This window comes from Balaenoptera borealis (genome assembly GCF_965194805.1).
Source record: "Balaenoptera borealis genome assembly, chromosome: 10".
Classification (NCBI taxonomy): Eukaryota; Metazoa; Chordata; class Mammalia; order Artiodactyla; family Balaenopteridae; genus Balaenoptera; species Balaenoptera borealis.
In genome coordinates, this window is record NC_138874.1 from 74,623,349 (window position 1) to 74,647,913 (window position 24,565).

The 24,565-nt window shown below is 34.7% G+C and overlaps 1 pseudogene across 1 annotated transcript in view; it reads right to left on the reverse strand.

Moving 5' to 3' along the window:
• LOC309604705 (small ribosomal subunit protein eS27 pseudogene) overlaps positions 1-13,637 on the reverse strand; it is a 70,276-nt pseudogene extending 56,639 nt beyond the window's left edge. Inside the window, exon 1 of the transcript XR_014249618.1 lies at positions 7,369-13,637. The product of XR_014249618.1 is annotated as a small ribosomal subunit protein eS27 pseudogene (transcript). The remainder of the gene's footprint in view (positions 1-7,368) is intronic.
• Positions 13,638-24,565: the final 10,928 nt, after the last annotated feature.

The following is a 24,565-nucleotide window of genomic DNA, read 5'->3' on the forward strand; positions in this document are numbered from 1 at the left end:
GCTGTATCAGATTTCCCTGGGCATATTTTCCAACACACTCATGCTTCAAGACTACGTCTGTGGTATGGAGGAATCTTTTACTTGGTGAACTACTCTCACCACTGCGAGCATGTCATGACAAGCCAGTGACAGGGCAGAATAAATGATAAAGATCAGGGACATACATTATCCTATTGAATGTTAAATTAAGGATCTAACAGCACATAGGTGAAGTACATAAAACAGGAGGTCCATGATTAGAAATACTGCATTAAGATCTTACAGTCCTTCAGGGAAAAAATGGCAAGGGAAAGGCAAAGTTCCAAGTCCCAAAGCCACTAGACTACCAGAGGTATGTCCACGAGAGGAAATGGCAGAAATCCATTTTTTTTTATTGAAGTATAGTTGATTTACAATGTTGTGCTAATTTCTGCTCTACAGCAAAGTGACTCAGTTATACACATATATATATACATTCTTTTTTAATATTCTTTTCCATTAAGGTTTATCCCAGGAGACTGGATATTGTTCCCTGTGCTATACAGTAGGACCTTGTTGTTTATCCATTCTTAATGTAATAGTTTGCATCTACCAACCCCAGACTCCCAGTCCATCCCTCTCCCTCCTCTCCTCCAAAGAAGACATACAGATGGCCAGTAGGCACATTAAGAGATGCTCAACATCACTAATTATTAGAGAAATGCAAATTAAAACTACAATGAGGTACCATCTCACACTAGTCAGAATGGCCATCATTAAAAAGTCTACAAATAAATGCTGGAGAGGTTGTGGAGAAAAGGGAACCCTCCTACTCTGTTGTTGAGAATGTAAGTTGGTGCAGCCATGATGGAATATCAGCACTATGGATACAGAGAAGGCTGCTCTAATAGTGATAACACTTTTATATCACTTACCAAGTATCAGGCCTTGATCAAAGTTTATAATCTTGATTATTCCTCGCTCACACTCAAAAAGAAAATCTATTTACCATCCTATTATCATCCTCATTCTGTGGAACAACTCTTCTAAGATCACAATCTCTAGCCAGTACCTCTGATTTTAACAGCTACACTATATTGCTGCTCAAACATGAGACTTGGGACATTAACACATGATACCTGTTAATCCAAAGGATTTTGTGGTGAAATAAGATTGAGGATACTGGTTAAAGTTCAGTATAACTGATATTATTAAGCAGATCTCAGGACATTTAATTTGCAAAGGTCATGATGAATCTCTGGCAGGAGAGGGGTATATATACATAGTGTTTCCCAAAATTGTTTCCTGGGGTACCACATGGGACCACATTCCACAGTGTAAACTTCAAGAAAAGCTGCTACAACTTATTAGTGTAGCCAAAATTTGTATATATTCTTGACAGAAAAGAGTTTTATATACAGACTACAAATATGCCCTCTGATAGGGAAAAAAAAAAAAAAAGGTTTTAAATCTAATCAATTGCTTATGGCAAACTATCAATGAAAAGTTACTGAAATCAGGATAAAATTGTCCCTTACTCAGTTGGAAAGTTCTCATTACATGGTGAGAGTATTTTCATTGCTAATGAACCAATTTGAAGGTTCAACTCTAAAAGAAAATAAAAAACAAAAATATTTCTTTCTTCCTCTAGTCTGAAGCCTTCTGTCACTCACCTTAGATTCTCAAAACAATTCTGTTTTGCAATTCAGATATAGTAACTACTGTATGCTGCCTGGTAATAGATTAATTCATGCATATGTTTTAAACCCCTCCACAGATTATAGGTTCCTGAAGATCAGAAATCTTGTTCACACATAACAAATTGTCTTCGCAACACCTGGGACCGTAGATGTTCACTGATTTGTTCATGAATGAAAAGGGATACATATGTAACAAAATTATTTTAATGTGCCTTTACTTTCTTTTTGGCAATATAATTATATCCTCCCCATCTTCCTCCTCCTCTTCCTACATTACTAACTATAAATTATGGGAAAATTAAAATTAAAGAAAGCAATGGTTTTGTATTTTCTTTACTCCAAAACTTCTTTCCTTTTTTTTTCTGATTGTTCTAGTTCTCGCCCATTGAATCACATTTCATTTTATATAATTTTTTAATAATGTGGATCTAATTTTTGTCTTACATTTTCACTGTGATATAATTTTATATTGTATATATTCTTTTCAATTATCATGTATAATTTTTGAAAAATAGTTTATTTAAAAGATGCACCATACTTTATTTAATACTTACATCAGTATTAGCACTACTATTAGGTATATACGTCACTTACATTTTTTTCCCCTATTACGGATATCAGTAACCCTGAATTCAATCTACGCAATTATAACCAATTCTAAGGACTCATGAGGAAAAGGGCAACCTGGTCAAAAGTAGACTGAAGCATGGTGAAAATACTGTGAAAGGTTTCTAGCTTAAATTATTAAAAATGTGTGTAAAGTTTACGTAAAGAAACTCTGGTTCCAAAATTCCAAAATATGAGTAAATATATTAAAATTTATTTAGGAAATTAATTGTTTTATTCCAAATTGTCGAAAAATATTTACTAGAGTTTGCTGCATTGAATCTTATGGCATTCAGGGTCATCCATCATAGGGAAAGGAAATAGAGTTTAAAAAAGAGAAAGAGATTGATAAGAAAGAGGACTGAGAAAACATTGGTATAGTCTCAAGTAGTTTTTGAATAGACTGAGGGAAACTAAAATATAAAATTATAAGCATGATGTGAACTCTAGATAAAAGAAAATAGCAGCACTGACATGTTGATCTTGACTTTGCACAGCATAGTAGTCTTTCCCAAGTGAAGCACCCTTGAATTTAAATCTCAAGTGGGTGTTTATACTATGAGAGTTGATTGAGTAATAATGGAATTTGAGAGGCCAAGTGGCTCCTCTAACATGCCTATAACTTGGACTGCTATTTGTCTTCTGTCTTATCTTCCATTCTCGCTCCTTTGCTCTCCCTTCCTTCTTTCCTCTCTTATTTCTTTCTATTATCTTACCCTCGAGGGCCACTCAGTAGATTAGACCCTGTCCTCCAAGCTGGAGGTACAAGAAAGAACCTCTGTCCCTGCTCTCATGGATCTTATATTATAGTAGGGGAGACATATAAGACAAATAAATAACCAAACACAATCATGACACAGAATAATAAAGAAAAGGAAATGCGGTTCTGTGGTAGTGACTGGCCGGGTATGTGTTTGTGTGTGTGTGTTGGAAGGGGTGTGGTTTCTGCTGTTGTAGATGGAATAATCTGGGAAAGCTAACTAGAGTAAGTAAAATAAATATTCTAACACATGAACAATACAGAAGACTCAGATACAGGAAGATTCTGGGTAAAATTTTTCAGACAAAAAGCTAAACAAAACAAAACCAAAACCCAGCAGGTGCAAAGATATCATGGCCAGCATGAGGTTGATGATTTAGAGCAAGAGGAAGGCAAGTGTGGCTAGAACACGGTGACTATGCTTGAAAAGAAGTAAGTTTTATATCTTCCTGTCCTCTAGGAACATAAAGCTCTGTATGGCAATCAGAGAAACCACTAAACTACACCTTCAACAGCAAGACCAGAAGGAATGATTATAGAGCCAATTGAACTGATTTTTGGAAGCATCAGAATATTGCAATATCTCAAATGAGCACCGTGGAGCCCCCTTTGTGTCTCCGGGTGAAACTCTAGATTCTCAAATTAATTAGACTGAAAATAAATAGATAAAATCCAAACTGTGTTGCCTAAATAGAAATATTGGTTTTGTCAGAATGAATAGACAGTGTAATGCTTATAAAATTTGGCTATTCCTTGGGAAAATACTCCCGGATGACACTACTGAGATTTTCAATAATTTGAGAAGTTAATGAGGGATAAATCAGGCTTAACTTTTTAGAAAATCTATTTATCATCCAATTTACTAAAGCAAAGCATACTCCCCAAATTAAATACAGTGTCTGCTTATAGAATTGAAAAGAAAAACAGTGACACATAGGGCTATGATGATACTTTGTATTTTCCAGATACTCACAAAGAAAACCCAGAGAGAGCATTTTAATGTCTGTGTTTCTTAAAAATAAAAACTAAGAAGCAACATAGATTAAATTTGGCTAAATTTTCCATGAAATATGATATAATTCATTGAGAATGAATGATTTCTTCTTTTCTGGAAAAACACTAGAATTTTAACTTTCCATATTAAAAACAAAATCTGAGCTGGAGCCTATAAAAATGTGACAAGGATCGATATCATTCTGAAAAACTGCACAGTTGCATTTTATATAATTGTCCTCAAGGTTGGCTATAATTTGACTTGGATTACAGATTATGTGTGATTTACCATGCATCTTATGTTCTGCTTCATACGTTTCACAAGTTATTTTATTCAAGGATATCTGACCAGATTTCATAGCCCTTGAGAGCACAGAATATGTTGCTTCTTTCCCATAATTTTCTGCAGAGTCTGTATACAAGAAAATTCAACAAGTTTTCTCTAATAACATAATTTCTACTCTGATGTTATATAAGTTTTGATTATATCACTAGGATAAAATAGATATTTTTTTCTTTGAAAAATTATACTAATTTTCAAATTTTCTTTGAAAATTTTCTTTATGAAATTATACTAATGCCCACCTATATTTTTTCTAGTACTGTAATGATTTCTGTTTTACATATAAAATTGTTTTTGTGTAATGTGTAATATAGGAAAGCAACTTTTTTATTTAGCTGTAATGAATGGTCAGTTGTCCCAACACAAATTAACGGTTAATCTGTGTTTTCAATATGAAACATCTTTATAATATATTCAATGCCTCACTTATATCAATAACATTACTTAGCATTTGGTAAAAGCTTAAAATGTTCTAAAATCTTTCTTACTTTACCATTATCCTATTTTTTATACACAAATCTATAAGGATGGTACTATTAAAATCCACATTTTACAGATAAAGATCCTGAAGTGTACACATGTTAAGTAAAGCTGCCTAATGTCCTGCAGCTAGAATGTGAGAGAGAAAGTAAAGTTTGCACAAATAAAAGTGGTGGAAATGTTAATTAAACAGTATTTGTTGAGTATAGTTTAAATAAACACATAAAATTCTTAAAAATACTTGAAATGTTTTTTATCCTATGTCTTTTAGACATTTACCTTAAAGGTTAAACAATACCAGACACTATTCTAAGCATATAACTAGTTTTAATTCATTTAAACCTCAAACACACCTTAAAAGATAGTTACTGGGAAGAAACGGAGGCAACAAGGAGATAAGTAACTTTCCCAAGGTTACATGGTAGGTAGGTTGCAGACCCAGGTTTCACATCTGGGCAAAATTACACCAGTGTGCATGCTCTTAATTATTGATTATATCCAAATCTTTTCCTTTGATTTGTCTTAATAATCAAGACGTTTTTATATAAAGATGAAGAAATTAGAATACGCAGAATGAGATGTCTTTTTGAATATAACTGTATAACTGGAAAATCCAATAAAATTCAAAAACCAGTTAATATTAAAGCAAATAATTTGGTATAGTATTTCTATATATCAGCAATAGTCAGTCACTAAATACAATTTTTAAAATTCCAATTCAAACTAACACATGTATAACTTTTTCAACAAAATCAACTGCTTGCTTAATATATTACAGCCTACATTCTTCCTTTGAAATGTATAGTGATATCATATAGAAAATCATTTATTCAAAAGATTCAATGTTTCAGTACCTCTAATGAGGAACATGCAAGATATAGTGAGCAAAGAATCACGGAGTTCTCAGAATGAAGATGGTAATTCAGTTGATTCACAGAAAAGGAGTACAAAGTTTTCAGTGGTAAGGTAAAGGAATAAGTCCCAGGCAGAAGAAATACATGTACAAAACAGATAAATATAGGAATGCACAGTTTACTTTTTATTCAGAAAATGTAAATGTTTTGCTATTTTTAATTTTTATTTTTCAATTATTCCTACTTTTTCCTTTATTACTATATTTCCTTTCTCATACTTTTCTTAGGATTCATCATGTTTTAATTATCTGAGTTCAAATGCTTATTTTTTGTTAAAATGTTCTTTTTTAATAAAGTTGACATTTAACGCTTTAATTACAGCTTTAGTAGCTTTTGTCATAAGTTTTGACAAAAGATTTTCACAGTTTGTAATTGTGTAAATATTATGTGGTTTGTAGCTTTGCAAAAAATTTTTGACAAAAGATTTTCACAGTTTGTAATTGTGTAAATATTATGTGGTTTGTAGCTTTGCAAAACAATTTTTGACAAAATGTTTATCTGGGAATATATTTTCAGACTTTAAAGTGATTTTTTTCCTTAACTATTTGCTATAAATTTCTAGATTTATTCATTTGTTATTTGCTACTATGACCTGTATGATTTTCTCTTTTGGGACTTTTCTTTGTGTTGTAGCTTTTATGCTCAACTTTTGAAAAATGTTAAATAAAATGTGATAATATTTCTCCTATCCTTGAGATTTTATCAATTTATAAGCACTATCTTTTAAAAATAAAATATGTTTCATCTATAATGCCCATTTTCTTGTATTTTATGAAGTCTAACATTTAAGTTTAGAACTAAATATTATGCAAGCAAACTCAGAAAATCAATGACTTCAGCCTGTATGGAGTATTATTAAGGTACAAGAGTAAAATATAATTATTTGAAGTTAAGAATTTTGCACTAGTTCTATAATTCCAGGCATTTTTTGTACTTACTTAGAGTGCATTTTCTTTTTTATGAATACCATAAAATTATTAGTAGTTCTCTAGGATAGTAGCTTATATTAAATTATTTTTAGAACATTAAACTTAGGGAGATTTATTTTAGCATTTAAGCTTATCCTAAACTAGGACAGGCGTAAGTTTCCTTAATAAAATTTAATCTTGAAAAATATCAGGTTAATGCCATTCTGGAAATGTGTTAAAGAACTAACATTATTTTAAGTTTTAGCATGAGAATATGAAAAGCAAAATTTTCATGTCATATTTATCCTGTAAACAGTTTTTATTTAATTTTGGAAAAATTGAAGATGTAGTTAAAATTTAAGACTGATTTGATTGATAATATACACATAATATTAATATGTTTCATAAACATGTGAAAATTTGCTGTTGACTCAACATCATACAATGAATAATTATGGTTTCTGCATATAATTATAATCACCTCATGACACTTATTTAGTTTAGGAAGGTTATCAAAATCTGATGTCTCTCATTAGCAATAAGTTTATCATTTGTATACAAAAATCACTTTCAAAAAATTTTTGGCATAGTTTTACCTTATGTACTATATTTAGTCCTACAAATGCCTTGCTTGCTCATACTGAAGACAGAAAACTTAAATGATTACCAGAAGTTTCACAGCTAATAAATGGAAAAGGTGATTTACCTTAAATAGTCTGTTTGGATGAAGGCAGTGGTGACGGGTCATTTAATTTCTTGAAAGAGCTCCTGATACTTCTGGAATCAGGATCCATGATGCTATAAAACATATGCTAATTAACAATTCTGACAATCAAAAAATTGCAAATGACATTGGGAGCAAATACAAAAGTACTATAATTGAAAATTAATAATAGCCCTAAAAGTACATATATAATAGTATTAGTCAACTTCTCTAATCTTTCAGTAAGATAAAAAATATACAGATTTCACTTAGTAATCATTCATGTCTACTTCTTCATCTTCTTTTATATGTTCGTGTCCTTAAACAAGAAGCAAGAAAAAAAGGGAAAAAACATCTAGAACTTAATGACCCATAAATTAAACAATCTCACAATATTCTAGAATTAAATGTCTAGGTTAAAGTAAATTAGACAATTAGCAAAACAAAAATTAGCAATTAAAACTTTTCCAAGAAACAAGTACACCAGAACAAGGTTATGTCACATGGAGAAGAGGGACTGGCTGCTCAGAAACCCAGTAGCATTTGCCTTGGTGGATTCATCACAGTTCAAGGAATGGGTAACAGTCTCCCAGGATCAGTTTGTTTGCAATTTAAGAGGGAAGCTGTCTCTGTGCACAGACTCATATTAGCCAACTTCACAGCAACTGATGGGTATAAACCACTGATATGTATGAATGAAAATGTCATTGTTCATTTACACAGAGAAATTAATCTGTCGAGTGAATCAGAATGTTTAATTCAGCCTCTCTAGCATATTCTCTTTCTGTAGGGAAAATACATTGGAAGACACCTTCTTAAGAAGTTTAAGTGGAGAACAAGGAATCAATTAGCTGATTTAAATATCTTTCAGGTAAAGCCTAACCTGTGCAATCGGATTGCTAATGTTGGATTGGCCAGAACTCCATCCACTTTGAACCTTGAACCATGCTAAATGAGCAGAATCAACACACTCTTCCCCCCCACCTCCACTCTCATGATTGGTCACTTTTCTACTATTTTAATTTTTCTCACGTGAAGAACATAAACCAGTTTTCTGCATAGCAAGCAGTGAATTCTTATATCATAGGAATTAAAGTGCTGAACTTTACCAAACTAGTCCATTACTCACTTATTCACAATATCTTGTTTTACTCTCATTTATGGCTAATCCTGTATTTTCAATGCACATTTTATTAGTTTAGATTTTAGAGTAAAATCTAATTCTGGCTTTTGAGGGTACCTCAATTCAGCCCATATTTGTCTTTCATCTATTAAATGTGATTCTTTTTTTGTTGATATTGAGTTTCATAAATATTTTCAGAATATTTTGAGAATTTGTAGATATGCACACATATTGTATGGATACGAATCTATAGATACATATTTTGATATAGATAGATAATTTCTCAGGAAGTCAGAAAATGCTCATCCAATTTGTGTCTGCAGTAGGCATATCGGTATACATAGCAATTGGGTATATTTTAATATTGATTCACTTGAAGTTTTTCAATTAGTATGTGAAAAGTTATTCATAGTTTACTCATTTATTGAAAAAAAATGGTCTTCAGCTCAACAATAATTACATGCTGAATTAAATTCTCGCTTTACTCCCTTCCCCTCACCAACCTTTAATTAGATTAGCTGGAGTATTTGGAATGCGAAGGGATATTGTGTAATAAAAGAACAAACAAACATTTTTATGTAGCACACTCTCCTGCTTTGGGATTCTCTCTAGTGAAGGTTATTTAACCTTAGCTTAGTCAAATAAAGACGTTTTTCTTTGGAGAGATGCCTTGTTGCTGTCTACTAAAGGTAGTTCATTTTTCATTTTTGTATATTGAAATGCCTGTTTTATTTTTTAATCCAAAATGTGTTTATTGGGATGGTTTCCCGTTCATCTTGATTCAAAGTGCTTTTAGTGCTGCTTCCCTTGGAAGGAGCATCCTTCTGTAAGCCTTGCGTTTCCTCCTGTGGGCTAGCAGAGGACAGTAGAGCAGCCGACACACAAAACTACGGTTTGTGTATGGCTAAGGATGGTGGTGATTTTATAGCATCCTGGATATTTCACATCCATGAAGTAGGAATTGGGGTTCTGCACCGGGTACTTCTTCTTGTGTTTCCTCTTCTCTTCTGGAGAGGGATGAAGAAAATTATTTTCGATAGGCATGTTCTCCTAGGGAGGTCATCACCAAGTGAAAGGTTGAAATGCCTCTTTGTTTCAACATTGGTTAGCTCCACAAATATTAATATTCTGAATCACACATATTACTTTATTTTTTTTCCTTTGAAGTATATTTTTATTTTATTAATTTTCAAGGGCATCAAAGGCTTAAAGTAGCAGTAGCAATTACTACTAATTAATCAAATAATGGGGCTTTACATATACACTTTATGGAGGAGACTACTAGCTGATGTCAAACCTGCTAACTTTTCTTCCTGGAAACATAGCTCCACTACATTTTTAAGACTCCAATGAAATTAGGAATGGTCATGTGACTGAGTTCTAGTCAGTGAGCTATGTACACAGTTAAAAATTTCTTACCACGATTCTATGTCCATTTGTCTGGGTGGAATGGAAACAAATATTAGAGGGAACTTGAGAGCCAGGTGTTGGTGTGACCACAGGATGGAAGTATCCTGAGACTCTGCTTGGACTCGACGAATATTCAGCTAATAAGTGTGAAATCTGAGACTCAAACAAATATTTTCTCACTCCAAATTATTATTATTATTACTATTTTGTCATTTACCATGTTGTCAAATATGGTGATTTTACAGAATATTTGAAAGTTCAGTACCTAGAGTCAGAGAAACCTGCATTTACAATGATTCCAATACTTACTGGCTGTGTGGACTTGGGAACATTTCTTAACCTTTGCCTTTTTTTTCTATCTATAAAATGGAAGTTATAACAGTTTTTACATTATAATGTAGGATTAGGTGAGAGTATTTAAGTTAAAGGCTTACCAGAATGCTTTATACATAATAACCATAAACCAATGAGAGATTGTTTGATGTTTGATATGAAGTCCTCCAAAAAGTGTAAAATTTGGGAACTATCTTCTCTCTCCTAAATTACATACTCCTTTTGCCCATCTTTCTTCATTTATGTCAAGCTTTTTATATAAATCTATGGTTTTCAAATGGGTACGTATCAAAATTCTCTCTTGGACTTTCTTCTTTAACAACAAAAAAGAAATAGAAAATTAAAAAATAACATGCAGAATTAAAAACAGAGTATCATGTTAAAATACATGTAATAAAGGTAGGTGGTGAAATATATATTCTCATATACATTACATTCTGTTTGGTAGCTTTGTAAATAGTGGAGAAATGACTGGTGGATGAAAGGTAGCATTTAAAGTTGTGTACTGAAATTACTGTGATCATCAAGATGACAGCAGGTTATAAACTATTAAAATTTTTGAGGTACTCCTGTTTATCAATTTTATAGAGCCTTTCCACATATTATTGAAGTTGAAATGAAAAATACTAGAGGAAATGGAAATAAACAGTAAATAGGACAAAGTCAGAATGACCCCACCTGGGTGGAATATCTAGAGGGAGTACAGTAAGGGTTTGAGAAAAAGAACAAAAGTAAAGTACAAAGATGGCTTTTAGGTTATAATAAAAGCAAGTTTATTGAGCCTGAGGAATGGAGAATTTTTAAGGTACCTCAGACCTGTTGCATGTCTTTGGTACATGTTGTATGACTTGGCCAGGTCACCTAAAGGAACTAGGGTAAACTAGATGCTTGGTACCTGCAAACTGCCTCATCTATTCTATTTGGTGATAATTTCAGGTCCAGGAGATGATAGAGCTCATTCTTACTGGGCGGTGGTTTTTGGAACTTTCCCTAATACTTCCTGCTTTTCCCCAAAGGGATAAGGCCCAATTAATGGGCTTGGCACTGGTATACAGGAGTTAAATCTCATACCAGCCTACTTTCATTCTTCATCTCAGTGATAATGACTGTTAACAGTCTGAGGTGTTTTTCCAAGTCTTTGGCTAAGTATTATATTTTCTTAGGCAGTCAGTACATGACCACTGAATAAATGGATAAGAGCCATGAGGGTTGTAGGAAGAGGAAGTAAAACTAACATTTTATTGGGGATATATAATATTTCATGAACTTTATGATTTTTTAAAATTCAATATTCACAATTGCCTCATTATGTCCCCATTTTTTTTTTTATACTGCAGATTCTTATTAGGCATCAATTTTATACACATCAGTGTATACATGTCAATCCCAATCGCCCAATTCAGCACACCACCATCCCCACCCCACCGCAGTTTTCCCCCCTTGGTGTTCATATGTCCATTCTCTACATCTGTGTCTCAACTTCTGCCCTGCAAACCGGCTCATCTGTACCATATTTCTAGGTTCCACATACATGCGTTAATATACGATATTTGTTTTTCTCTTTCTGACTTACTTCACTCTGTATGACAGTCTCTAGATCCATCCACGTCTCAACAAATGACTCAATTTCGTTCCTTTTTATGGCTGAGGAATATTCCATTGTATATGTGTACCACATCTTCTTTATCCATTCGTCTGTTGATGGGCATTTAGGTTGCTTCCATGACCTGGCTATTGTAAATAGTGCTGCAATGAACATTGGGGTGCATGTGTCTCTTTGAATTATGGTTTTCTCAGGGTATATGCCCAGTAGTGGGATTGCTGGGTCATATGGTAATTCTATTTTTAGTTTTTTAAGGAACCTCCATACTGTTCTCCATAGTGGCTGTATCAATTTACATTCCCACCAACAGTGCAAGAGGGTTCCCTTTTCTCCACAACCTCTCCAGCATTTGTTGTTTGTAGATTTTCTGATGACGCCCATTCCAACTGGTGTGGGGTGATACCTCATTGTAGTTTTGATTTGCATTTCTCTAATAATTAATGATGTTGAGCATCTTTTCATGTGCTTCGTGGCCGTCTGTATGTCTTCTTTGGAGAAATGTCTATTTAGGTCTTTTGCCCATTTTTGGATTGGGGTGTTTGTTTCTTTAATATTGAGCTGAATGAGCTGTTTATATATTTGGAGATTAATCCTTTGTCCGTTGATTCGTTTGCAAATATTTTCTCCCATTCTGAGGGTTGTCTTTTCGTCTTGTTTATGGTTTCCTTTGCTGTGCAAAAGCTTTGAAGTTTCATTAGGTCCCATTTGTTTATTTTTCTTTTTATTTCCATTACTCTAGGAGGTGGATCAAAAAAGATCTTGCTGTGATTTCTGTCAAAGAGTGTTCTTCCTATGTTTTCCTCTAAGAGTTTTATAGTGTCTGGTCTTATATTTAGGTCTCGAATCCATTTTGAGTTTATTTTTGTGTATGGTGTTAGGGAGTATTCTAATTTCATTCTTTTACATGTAGCTGTCCAGTTTTCCCAGCACCACTTATTGAAGAGACTGTCTTTTCTCCATTGTATATCTTTGCCTCCTTTGTCATAGATTAGTTGACCATAGGTGCATGGGTTTATCTCTGGGCTTTCTATCTTGTTCCATTGATCTATGTTTCTGTTTTTGTGCCAGTACCATATTGTCTTGATTACTGTAGTTTGTAGTATAGTCTGAAGTCAGGGAGTCTGATTCCTCCAGCTCTGTTTTGTTCCCTCAAGACTGCTTTGGCTATTCGGAGTCTTTTTTGTCTCCATACAAATTTTAAGATGATTTGTTCTAGCTCCGTAAAAAATGCCATTGGTAATTTGATAGAGATCGCATTGAATCTGTAGATTGCTTTGGGTAGTATATTCATTTTCACAATGTTGATTCTTCCAATCCAAGAACATGGTATATCTCTCCATCTGTTGGTATCATCTTTAATTTCTTTCATCAGTGTCTTATAGTTTTCTGCATACAGGTCTTTTGTCTCCCTAGGTAGGTTTATTCCTAGGTATTTTATTCTTTTTGTTGCAATGGTAAATGGGAGTGTTTCCATAATTTCTCTTTCAGATTTTTCACATGTCCCCATTTTTAATGTGAGAGATGTTAGTTAAGTTAGTTACTTACCCAGGACCACACAGCGGGTGAATGGTAGAGTCCAGATGCAAAAAAAGGGCTGTTTAAATTTAAGCTTTCAAATTCTGGCTCAGCTATGCAACTGTAGGCAAGTTATTTAAAATTTCTCATCTGGAAACTGAGAATGATAACAATATCTCATAGGGTTTTTTCATGAATTTTAAATGGTTCTTTTAAAGTCCTTAGAACAGTACCAGGCATATAGTGAGCTGCATGAACTACTACTATTATTATTATTATTATTATTATTATTATTATTATTATTATTATGCTATGCCATGTTTCCTACTCACTACCACACCACTAAATGCCACCTCCCTTCTTCCTCACCACTGAAAAATGCAGTTAGTTTTATTTTAACCTATCTTTGTTGCATTTGGTGAGAGGTGGAAACTAATTTATGTTGAGGCCCTTCTACAAGCTCTGCACTGAGTGTTCTTGGTGATTTTGCAATGTTGTTCTGCTTGCACGTTACATATTAGGTACATAGGGTGGATATCACAGGCAAACCCTCATTAATTTCTCCTCTTTTTTTCAGTACCTGGAAGTACTAAACTGCTGCCAGGTTTTTGTTCTTTGTTTATGTATCAAATTCTCTGGCTTCCAGAACTTCGCATTTGCTGTTCCCTTGTTTCTGACATGAACTCTTCCAGGAAGTCACCCTTGACTCTCTAAGCTTAGTTTCTTCAATTCTATTCTACTTAGAACTCATCTTAAGGGCAGGGACTGGATAGTTGTTTGCAATTGCATAAACTTAAAAAAAGTTTGTAAATAAAATCAATACTAAAAATAAATATATAAAATATTAAAATTAAATTTAATTAAAATTAAAATAATATATAAATACTTTAAAAAATAACATTTACAGAATATTTAAACTAAGCCCTCTTATAGGTTCTTTAAAAATAAGCTTTCAAAATAAGGAATATAAATTTTCAAAGGATAGTAATCTATATTCATTGCGTGTATCTGAGACTATCGTGTTGTATCAGGCTGGAAGAACTAGTTACATTTATTATAGAGAGTTCCACATGTTTAGCAGTCTACTTGGTAAATATCACTAGATATTTCTAATTCTTCAAATATGCAATAAGTATATTTATTTAATTGGCTGAACTCTATTCCTAAAGATTTAAAAATAGAAATATTTTTTAAAAATCTAAAACATTCATTAAATGGGAAAAAAATTCTTCCTGCTTTCAACCTGTTTCTCTCAAATATGGTGAAATCAACTTTTAAGCCTCATCAAATAATAATTTGTGGATTCTGCATAAGCAGCATCAATTTTAGTAATAGAGGTAATTTTGCCAAACTACTCTTTTTGAAAATAGAGGCATCTCACTGGCTTTGTGCCCCTTAGCAGTTATTAGATTGAGATAAGCACCATTTTGGAATTCAGAACTGGTGTCTGGGATCAAAATGAACATAGGATAATGATAATGTTAAATACTTATGGTTCCTAATGAGTTATATTTTTACAATGGGGCTTGAATTTCCCTGAGAGGAATATGATAGGGCCATATCCCCAATTATATTAAAGTTCACGTCATTGGAGGGTAATTTGTGAGAAATGCTGGCATAGATTTCTAATACCATTTGTGGTATCTAACTTCTAGAGATCTAAAATCCAAAACCCTTTCAAAAGTTTGGATTTATTTAAAACTGTCTTAGAAGTAAGTGATTTATGAGGGCACTGGCTAATGACTAGTTTGAAAAGGATTTCTTTTGAACACTCTGATGCTAATTATATCATGAATTACACTCAGATATGACCTGATAGCACCTCTCGGATTCTGAGTTTCTGAAATGCTGAATTTCTGTTCAAGAAGGTATGGCTGATAATTTAGAGTTTTTTTCTTTAACTATTAACCAGAATCTTTGGTATCTAGCTCCCAAAAGAAACAAAAAGAAACAAATGAATAAAGTTACAAAAAGCAAGTTCATATCACCCTTTAAATTTTGTGTCTACTTAGTTATGTTAAATGGAGATTAATTAAGTTAAATGGCTGGGATTACTAAAAGTAAAAAAGCTGTAATAATTAAAATCAACGATAAAAATTCTTATATTTTTCTAGTATTACATTTTTATTTGATGAACAGTAAAAATTGAGGTCACTACTTCAAATAACAATTGTAGAATTACAACACAGTAGAACCAGTGTCAGTGAAACTATAAAACTCATGAGAGAAAGGAGTAAGGAAGTAGAGTCATCAATATATTAACTGTTTCTTTATAACATTGTTCTAAAAATACATATTTATGTTTTGAGACCTTGGTACAGCTATCTGGTCAAGGAGAACCTATCTTTTAAGCAATGACACCAGAAGTATTTACTTTCTGCTTTCTATTGGCACATTTATTTATTTATAATGCAATGATTTCCACCCATCTGGGACACATGTAAAGATGCCATTGCCTACATACTTATATTTTATTCAGAACCACATCAATGCAGTAATCCTCAGATTATCTGAATAATTTGATGCAATACAGTAATAATTCACAGCATTACACTCACTGAGTAAACAGACATACTAACTAAGAGATTAAGAAATTATATATGCTAAACCTATATCCAACATTTAGAATTCATAGCAGTGGAATCACTAGATCATCAATGCATAGTGGGCTCTGTTTTTCTTTTTCTGAATTTATGGTCACTTGGAAGAGAGAGACATTTTACCCTTTTCTAGCTTCATACTAGGTGTTAGACTTTGGAAAAGTCACAGTATTTTAGGATCTCAAGAGTAAAAGAAGTATTTTAGTTTCTCTTGTTTAGCCACTCATACAATGCTTAAATTATCTCTCTTGCATATTTACTCTAAGTAGATTTCTTGAATATTTTCCATGATTGTAAACTCATTGCCACCAATGTAAATTCATTGTCTTCCCAAAATTCATATTACTGGAATTTATGTATATTCCATGATCTCTTTTTCTCAATTTTTTATTGTGGTAAAATACACTTCACATAAAATTTGTCATCTTAACCATTTTTTTAAAATTTTTATTTATTTATTTATTTATGGCTGTGTTGGGTCTTCGTTTCTGTGCGAGGGCTTTCTCTAGTTGCAGCAAGTGGGGGCCACTCTTCATCGTGGTGCGCGGGCCTCTCATGTTGCGGAGCACAGGCTCCAGATGCGCAGGCTCAGTAATTGTGGCTCATGAGCCCAGCTGCTTCGCGGCATGTGGGATCTTCCCAGACCAGGGCTCGAACCCGTGTCCCCTGCATTGGCAGGCAGATTCTCAACCACTGCGCCACCAGGGAAGCCCATCTTAACCATTTTTAAGTGTACAGTTCAGTAGTATAAAATACATTCATATTGTTGTGCAATGATCACCACCATCCATCTGCAGAACTCTTCATCTTGCAAAACTGAAACTCTGTACCCAGGAACAATAACTCCCCATTCACTCTGCCCCAAGACCTGCTAACCACCATTCCATTTTCTATCTCTATGACTTTGACTACTCTAGGTACTTCATATAAGTGGAATAATACAGTTTTTGTTTTTTTGATTGGCTTATTTCCCTTAGCATGATGTCCTCAAGTTTTGAGCATATTGTAGCATGTCAGAATTTCCTTTTTTTTAAGGTTGAATTATATTCTATTGTATGTTTATACCACATTTTGCTTATTCATTCATGTCAGTGGACACTGGGCTGCTTTCCATGTTTTAGCTATGAATGCTGCTATGAACGTGGGTACACAAATATCCTTGATGTAGTGATCATGTTTGATGTTCAAGACCCTGCTTTCAATTCTTTAGGGTACTCATCCAGAAGTGAGATTGCTGAATCATATCTTAATTCTACTTTTAATTTTTTGAATAACTGCCATACTGTATTTTACAACACCTGTACCATTTTATATTCCCACCAACAGTGCACAATTGCCTCAATCCCTCCACATCCTCACCAACACTTGTTTTTATTTATTTTTTGCAATAGCCATCCTAATGAGTGTGAGTGGTTTTTCATTGTGGTTCTGATTTGCATTTCCTTAATGATTATTGATGCTGAACATCTTTTCATGTGTTTATTGGCTATTAATATATCTTATTTGGAGAAATGTCTATTCAACTTGTTTTGCCCATTTATGAATCAGGTCGTTTTTGTTGTTGTTGAGTTCTGGAGTTCTCTATATATCCTGGATATTAATCCCTTATCATATATACGATTTATAAATAGTCTCTCCCATTCAGTAGGCTGACTTTTCACTCTGTTGGTACACCAGTTTTAATTTTCATAAAGATCAATTTGTCTATTTGTCCTTTTGTTACCTGTGTCTTTGGTGTCATATCCAAGCTATGTCTTTGAATCTAAAGCGAGTCTCTTATAGGACTTACTTCTGCTATTTTGCTGTTTGTTTTCTATATGTCTTACAGCTTTCTTATCCCTAATTTCTGTCTCTTTGTATTTAGTTGATTTTTTTTTTTGGCTCCATGGGTCTTAGTTGCTGCGTGGGCTTTTTCTAGTTGTGGCAAGCAGGGTCTACTCTTCGTTGCGGTGTGCGGGGTTCTCATTGCGGTGGTTTCTCTTATTGTGGAGCACAGGCTCTGGGCGTACGGGCTTCAGTAGTTGTGGCATGCAGGCTCTGGGGCATGCGGGCTTCAGTAGTTGTGGCGCGTGAGCTCAGTAGTTGTGGCTCACAGGTGGGCTCAGTAGTTGTGGCTCGCAGGCTCTAGAGTGCAGGCTCAGTAGTTGTGGCGTACGGGCTTACTTGCTCCTTGGCATGTGGGATCTTCCTGGACCAGGGATCAAACCCATGTCCCCTGCATTGGTAAGCAGATTCTTAACCACTGTGCCACCAGGGAAGTCCCTAGTTAATTTTTATAGTGAAATATTTTAGTTCATTTCTCATTTCCTTATGTGCATATTCTGTAACTATTTTCTTTATGGCTGCCAAGGAGAGTACATTTAATATCCTAAAGTTAACACACTAATTTGAATTTATTATAACTTAACCTCAGTAACATACAAAATCTCTGCTCATTTACAGATATGAACCCACTCCTTTCAGTTTTCTTTTTTTTGCTGTGAATGTACTTTATATATATTTTTTGAATTTTTTTTATACAGCAGGTTCTCATTAGTTATTTATTTTATACATATTAGTGTATATATGTCAATACCAATCTCTCAATTCATCCCACAACCACCACCACCCCCGTCCCCCACTTTCCCCCTTGGGGTCCATACGTTTGTTTTCTACATCTGTGTCTCGATTTCTGCATTGCAAACCAGTCCTTCTGTATGATTTTTCTAGATTCCACATATATGTGTTAATATACGATATTTGTTTTTCTCTTTCTGACTTACTTCACTCTGTATGACAGTCCTAGGTCCATCCTCATCTCTACAAATCACCCAGTTTCGTTCCTTTTTATGGCTGACTAATATTCCATTGTATATATATGTACCACATCTTCTTTATCCATTTGTCTGACGATGGGCATTTAGGTTGCTTTCATGACCTGGCTATTGTAAACAGTGCTGCAATGAAGAGTGGGGTGCATGTGTCTTTTTGAATTATACTTTTCTCTGGGTATATGCCCAGTAATGGGATTGCTGGGTCATATGGTAATTCTATTTTTAGTTTTTTAAGGAACCTCCATACTGTTCTCCATAGTGAGAACATAGCTGTATAAATTTACATTCCCACCAACAGTGCAAAAGGGTTCCCTTTTCTCCACAACCTCTCCGGCATTTGTTGTTTGTAGATTTTCTGATGATGCCCATTCTAACTGGTGTGAGGTGATACCTCATTGTAGTTTTGATTTGCATTTCTCTAATAATTAGTGATGTTGAACAGCTTTTCAACATCATCTTGGCCATCTGTATGTCTTCTTTGGAGAAATGTCTATTTAGGTCTTCTGCCCATTTTTGGATTGGGTTGTTTGTTTTTTTGATATTGAGCTGCATAAGCTGTTTATATACTTTGGAGATTAATCCTTTGCCCAATGATTTGTTTGCAAATATTTTCTCCCATTCTGAGGGTTGTCTTTTCGTCTTATTTATAGTTTCTTTGTTGTGCAAAAGCTTTTAAGTTTCACTAGGTCCCATTTGTTTATTTTTGTTTTTACTTCCATTACTCTAGGAGGTGGGTCAAAAAGGATCTTCCTGTGATTTATATCAAAGAGTGTCCTTCCTATGTTTTCCTCTAAGAGTTTTATAGTGTCCGGTCTTACATTTAGGTTTTTAATCCATTTTGAGTTTATTTTTGTGTATGGTGTTAGGGAGTGTTCTAATTTCATTCTGTTACATGTAGCTGTCCAGTTTTCCCAGCACCACTTATTGAAGAGACTGTCTTTTCTCCATGGTATACCCTTGCCTCCTTTGTCATAGATTAGTTGACCATAGGTGCATGGGTTTATTTCTGGGCTTTCTATCCTGTTCCATTGATCTATATTTTTGTTTTTGTGCCAATACCATATTGTATTGATTACTGTAGCTTTGTAGTATAGTCTGAAGTCAGGGAGACTGATTCCTCCAGCTCCATTTTTTTCCCTCAAGATTGTTTTGGCTATTCGGGATCTTTTGTGTTTCCATACAAATTTTAAGATTTTTTGTTCTAGTTTGGTAAAAAAATGCCACTGGTAATTTGACAGGCATTGCATTGAATCTGTAGATTGCTTTGGGTAGTATATTCATTTTCACAATATTGATCCTTCCAATCCAAGAATATGGTATATCTCTCCATATCTTTGTGTCATCTTTGATTTCTTTCATCAGTGTCTTATACTTTTCTGAGTACAGGTCTTTTACCTCCTGAGGTAGGTTTATTCTTAGGTGTTTTATTCTTTTTGTTGCAATGGTGAATGGGATTGTTTCCTTAATTTCTCTTTCTAATCTATCGTTGTTAGGGTATAGGAATGCAAGAGATTTCTCTGTACTAATTTTGTATCCTGAAACTTTATGGAATTCGTTGATTAGCTCTAGTAGTTTTCTGGTAGCATCTTTAGGATTCTTTATGTATAGTATCATGTAATCCGCAGAGTGACAGTTTTACTTCTTCTTTTCCAATTTGTATTTCTTTTATTTGTTTTTCTTCTCTGATTGCCTTGGCTAGGACTTCTAAAACTATGTTAAATAACAGTGGTGAGAGTGAACATCCTTGTCTTGTTACTGATCTTAGAGGAAATAATTTCTGTTTTTCACCATTGAGAATGATGCTTGCTGTGGGTTTGTCATATACGGCCTTTATTATTTGAGGTAGGTTCCCTCTATGCCCACTTTCTGGAGAGTGTTTATCATAAATGGGTGTTGAATTTTGTCAAAAGCTTTTACTGCATCTGTTGAGATGATTTTTCTTCTTCAATTTGTTAATATGGTATATCACATTGATTGATTTGCATATACTGAAGAGTCCTTGCATCCCTGAGATAAATCCCACTTGATCATGGTGTATGATCCTTTTAATGTGTTGTCGGATTCTGTTTGCTAGTATTTTGTTGAAGATTTTTGCATCTACATTCATCAGTGATATTGGTCTGTAATTTTCTTTTTTGTAGTATCTTTGTCTGGTTTTGGTATCAGGGTGATGGTGGCCTCATAGAATGAGTTTGGGAGTATTCCTTCCTCTGAAATTTTTTGGAAGAGTTTGAGAAGGATGGGTGTTAGCTCTTCTCTAAATGTTTGATAGAATTCACCTGTGAAGCCGTCTGGTCCTGGACTTGTTTGTTGGAAACTTTTTAATCACTGTTTCAAATTCATTACTTGTGATTGGTCTGTTCATATTTTCTATTTCTTCCTGGCTCAGTCTTGGAAAGTTATACCTTACTAATAATTTGTCCATTTCTTCCAGGTTGTCCATTTTATTGGCATAGAGTTGCTTGTAGTAGTCTCTTAGGATGCTTTGTATTTCTGTGGTATCCGTTGTAACTTCTCCATTTTCATTTCTAGTTTTATTGATTTGAGTCCTCTCCCTCTCTTTCTTGATGAGACTGGCTAAAAGTTTATCAATTTTGTTTTGCTCAAGGAACCAGCTTTTAGTTTTATTGTTCTTTGCTATTGTTTTCTTTGTTTCTATTTATTTCTGCTCTGATCTTTATGCTTTATTTCAGTCTACTAAATTTGGGTTTTGTTTGCTCTTCTTTCTCTAGTTCCTTTAGGTGTAAGCTTAGATTGTTTATTTGAGATTTTTCTTGTTTCTTGAGGTAGGATTGCATAGCCATAAAATTCCCTCTTAGAACTGCTTTTGCTGCATCCCATAGGTTTTGGATCAAAATGTTTTTGTTGTCATTTGTCTCTAGGTGTTTTCTGCTTCCCTCTTTGATTTCTTCAGTGATCTCTTGGTTATTTAGTAATGTATTGTTCAGCCTCCATGTGTTTGTGTTTTTTACGTTTTTTTCCCCTGTAATTTATTTCTAATCTCATAGTGTTGTGGTCAGAAAAGATGCTTGATATGTTTTCTTAAATTTACTGAGGCTTGATTTGTGACCCACAATGTGATCTCTCCTGGTGAGTGTTCCATGTGCACTTGAGAAGAAAGTGTAATCTGCTGCTTTGGGATGGAATGTCCTATAAATAATCAATTAAATCTCTCTGGTCTATTGTTATTTAAAGCTTGTGTTTCCTTATTAATTCTCTGCCCGGATGATCTGTCCATTGGTGTAATTGAGGTGTTAAAGTCCCCCACTATTATTGTGTTACTGTCGATTTCCTCTTTTATAGCTGTTAGCAGTAGCCTTATGTATTGAGGGGTTCCTATGTTGGGTGCATATATATGTATAATTGTTATATCTTCTTCTTGGATTGATCCCTTGATCATATGTAGTGTCCTTCCTTGTCTCTTGTAACATTCTTTATTTTAAAGTCTATTTTATCTGATATGAGTATTGCTACTCCAGCTTTCTTTTGATTTCCATTTGCATGGAATATCTTTTTCCATCCCCTCACTTTCAGTCTGTATGTGTCCCCAGGTCTGAAGTGGGTCTCCTGTAGACAGCATATATATGGGTCTTGTTTTTGTATCCATTCAGGGAGCCTGTGTCTTTTGGTTGGAGCATTTAATCCATTCACATTTAAGGTAATTATTGGTATGTATGTTCCTGTTACCATTTTCTTAATTGTTATGGGTTTGTTTTTGTAGGTCCTTTTCTTTTCTTGTGTTTCCCACTTAGAGAAGTTCCTTTAGCATTTGTTGTAGAGCTGGTTTGGTGGTGCTGAATTCTCTTAGCTTTTGCTTTTTTGTAAACCTTTTGATTTCTCTGTCAAATCTGAATGAGAACCTTGCCGGGTAGCGTAATCTTGGTTGTAGGTTCTTCCTTTTCATCATTTTAAATATATCATGACACTCCCTTCTGGCTTGTAGAGTTTCTGCTGAGAAATCGACTGTTAACCTTAAGGGAGTTCCCTTGCATGCTATTTGCCATTTTTCCCTTGTTGGTTTTAATAATTTTTCTTTGTCTTTAATTCTTGTCAGTTTGATTACTATGTGTCTCGGCGTGTTTCTCCTTGGGTTTATCCTGCCTGGGACTCCCTGCACTTCCTGGACTTGGGTGGCTATTTCCTTTCCCATGTTAGGGAAGTTTTTGACTATAATCTCTTCAAATATTTTCTTGGGTCCTTTCTCTCTTTCTTCTCCTTCTGGGACCCCTATATTGCAAATGTTGGTGCATTTAATATTGTCCCATAGGTCTCTTAGGCTCTCTTCATTTCTTTTCATTCTTTTTTCTTTATTCTGTTCTGTGGCAGTGATTTCCACCATTCTGTCTTCCAGGTCCGTTATCTGTTCGTCTGTCTCAGTTATTCTGTTATTGATTCCTTCTAGTGTATTTTTCATTTCAGTTATTGTATTGTTCATCTCTGTTTGTTCTTTAATTCTTCTAGGTCTTTGTTAAACATTTCTTGCATCTTCTCGTCTTTGCCTCCATTCTTTTTCCAAGGTCCTGGATCATCTTCAGTATCATTATTCTGAATTCTTTTTCTCGAAGGTTGCCTATCTCCACTTCATTTAGTTGTTTTTCTGGGGTTTTATCTTGTTCTTTCATCTGGTACATAGTCCTCTGCCTTTTCATTTTGTCTCTCTTTCAAGCATGTGAAAGAATGTGAATGTGGTTTTTGTTCCACAGGCTGCAGGACTGTAGTTCTTCTTGCTTCTGCTGTCTGCCCTCTGGTGGATGAGGCTATCTAAGATGCTTGTGCAAGCTTCCTGAGGGGTGGGACTGGTGGCATGTAGAGCTGGGTGTTGCCTTGGTGGGCAGAGCTCTGTAAAACTTTAATCCACTTATCTGCTGATGGGTGGGGGTGAGTTCCCTCCCTGTGGTTGTTTGGCCTGAGGCAACCCAGCACTGGAGCCTAGAGGCTCTTTGCTGGGGCTAATGGTGGACTCCATGAGGGCTCACGCCAAGGAGTACTTCCCAGAACTTCTGCTGCCAGTGTCCTTTTCCCCATGGTGATGCACAGCCATCCCCTCCGCTTCTGCAGGAGACCCTCCAAGTCTAGCAGGTAGGTCTGGTTCAGTCTCCTATGGGGTCACTGCTCCTTCCCCCTGGGTCCTGATGCACACACTACTTTGTGTGTGCCCTCTAAGAGTGGAGTCTATGTTTCCCCCAGGCCTATCAAAGTCCTGCAATCAAATCAAGTTTTGCCTTCAAAGTCTGATTATCTGGGAATTCCTCCTCCCATTGCCAGCAGGTTGGGAAGGCTGATGTGGGGCTCAGAACCTTCACTCCAGTGGGTGGACTTCTGTGGTATAATTGTTCTCCAGTTTGTGAGTCACCCACCCAGCGGTTATGGGATTTGATTTTATTGTGATTGCGCCCCTCCTACCATCTCACTGTGGCTTCTCCTTTGTCTTTGGATGTCGGGTATCTTTTTTGGTGAGTTCCAGTGTCTCCCTGTCGATGACTGTTCAGCAGTTAGTTGTGATTCTGATGTTCTCGCAAGAGGGAGTGAGCGCACGTCCTTCTACTGTGCCATCTTGAACCAATCTCCACTCCTTTCAGTTATTGATGTCAAAAAATTACATTGTATGTCCAAAAACATAAACTAGAAAAATTTTAGTGCACTAATCTCTTAAATTCTGTAGAAAACAATACGTAGAGTTACAAACCAAAGTTACACTAATACTAGATTTTAGTCTAATAATTGTTTTTTTTAAAGCAATAGTATCTTAAATCGTGTAAAAACAAAAAGTGGTGTCATAGACCATTGTTTTAATACTAGCTTT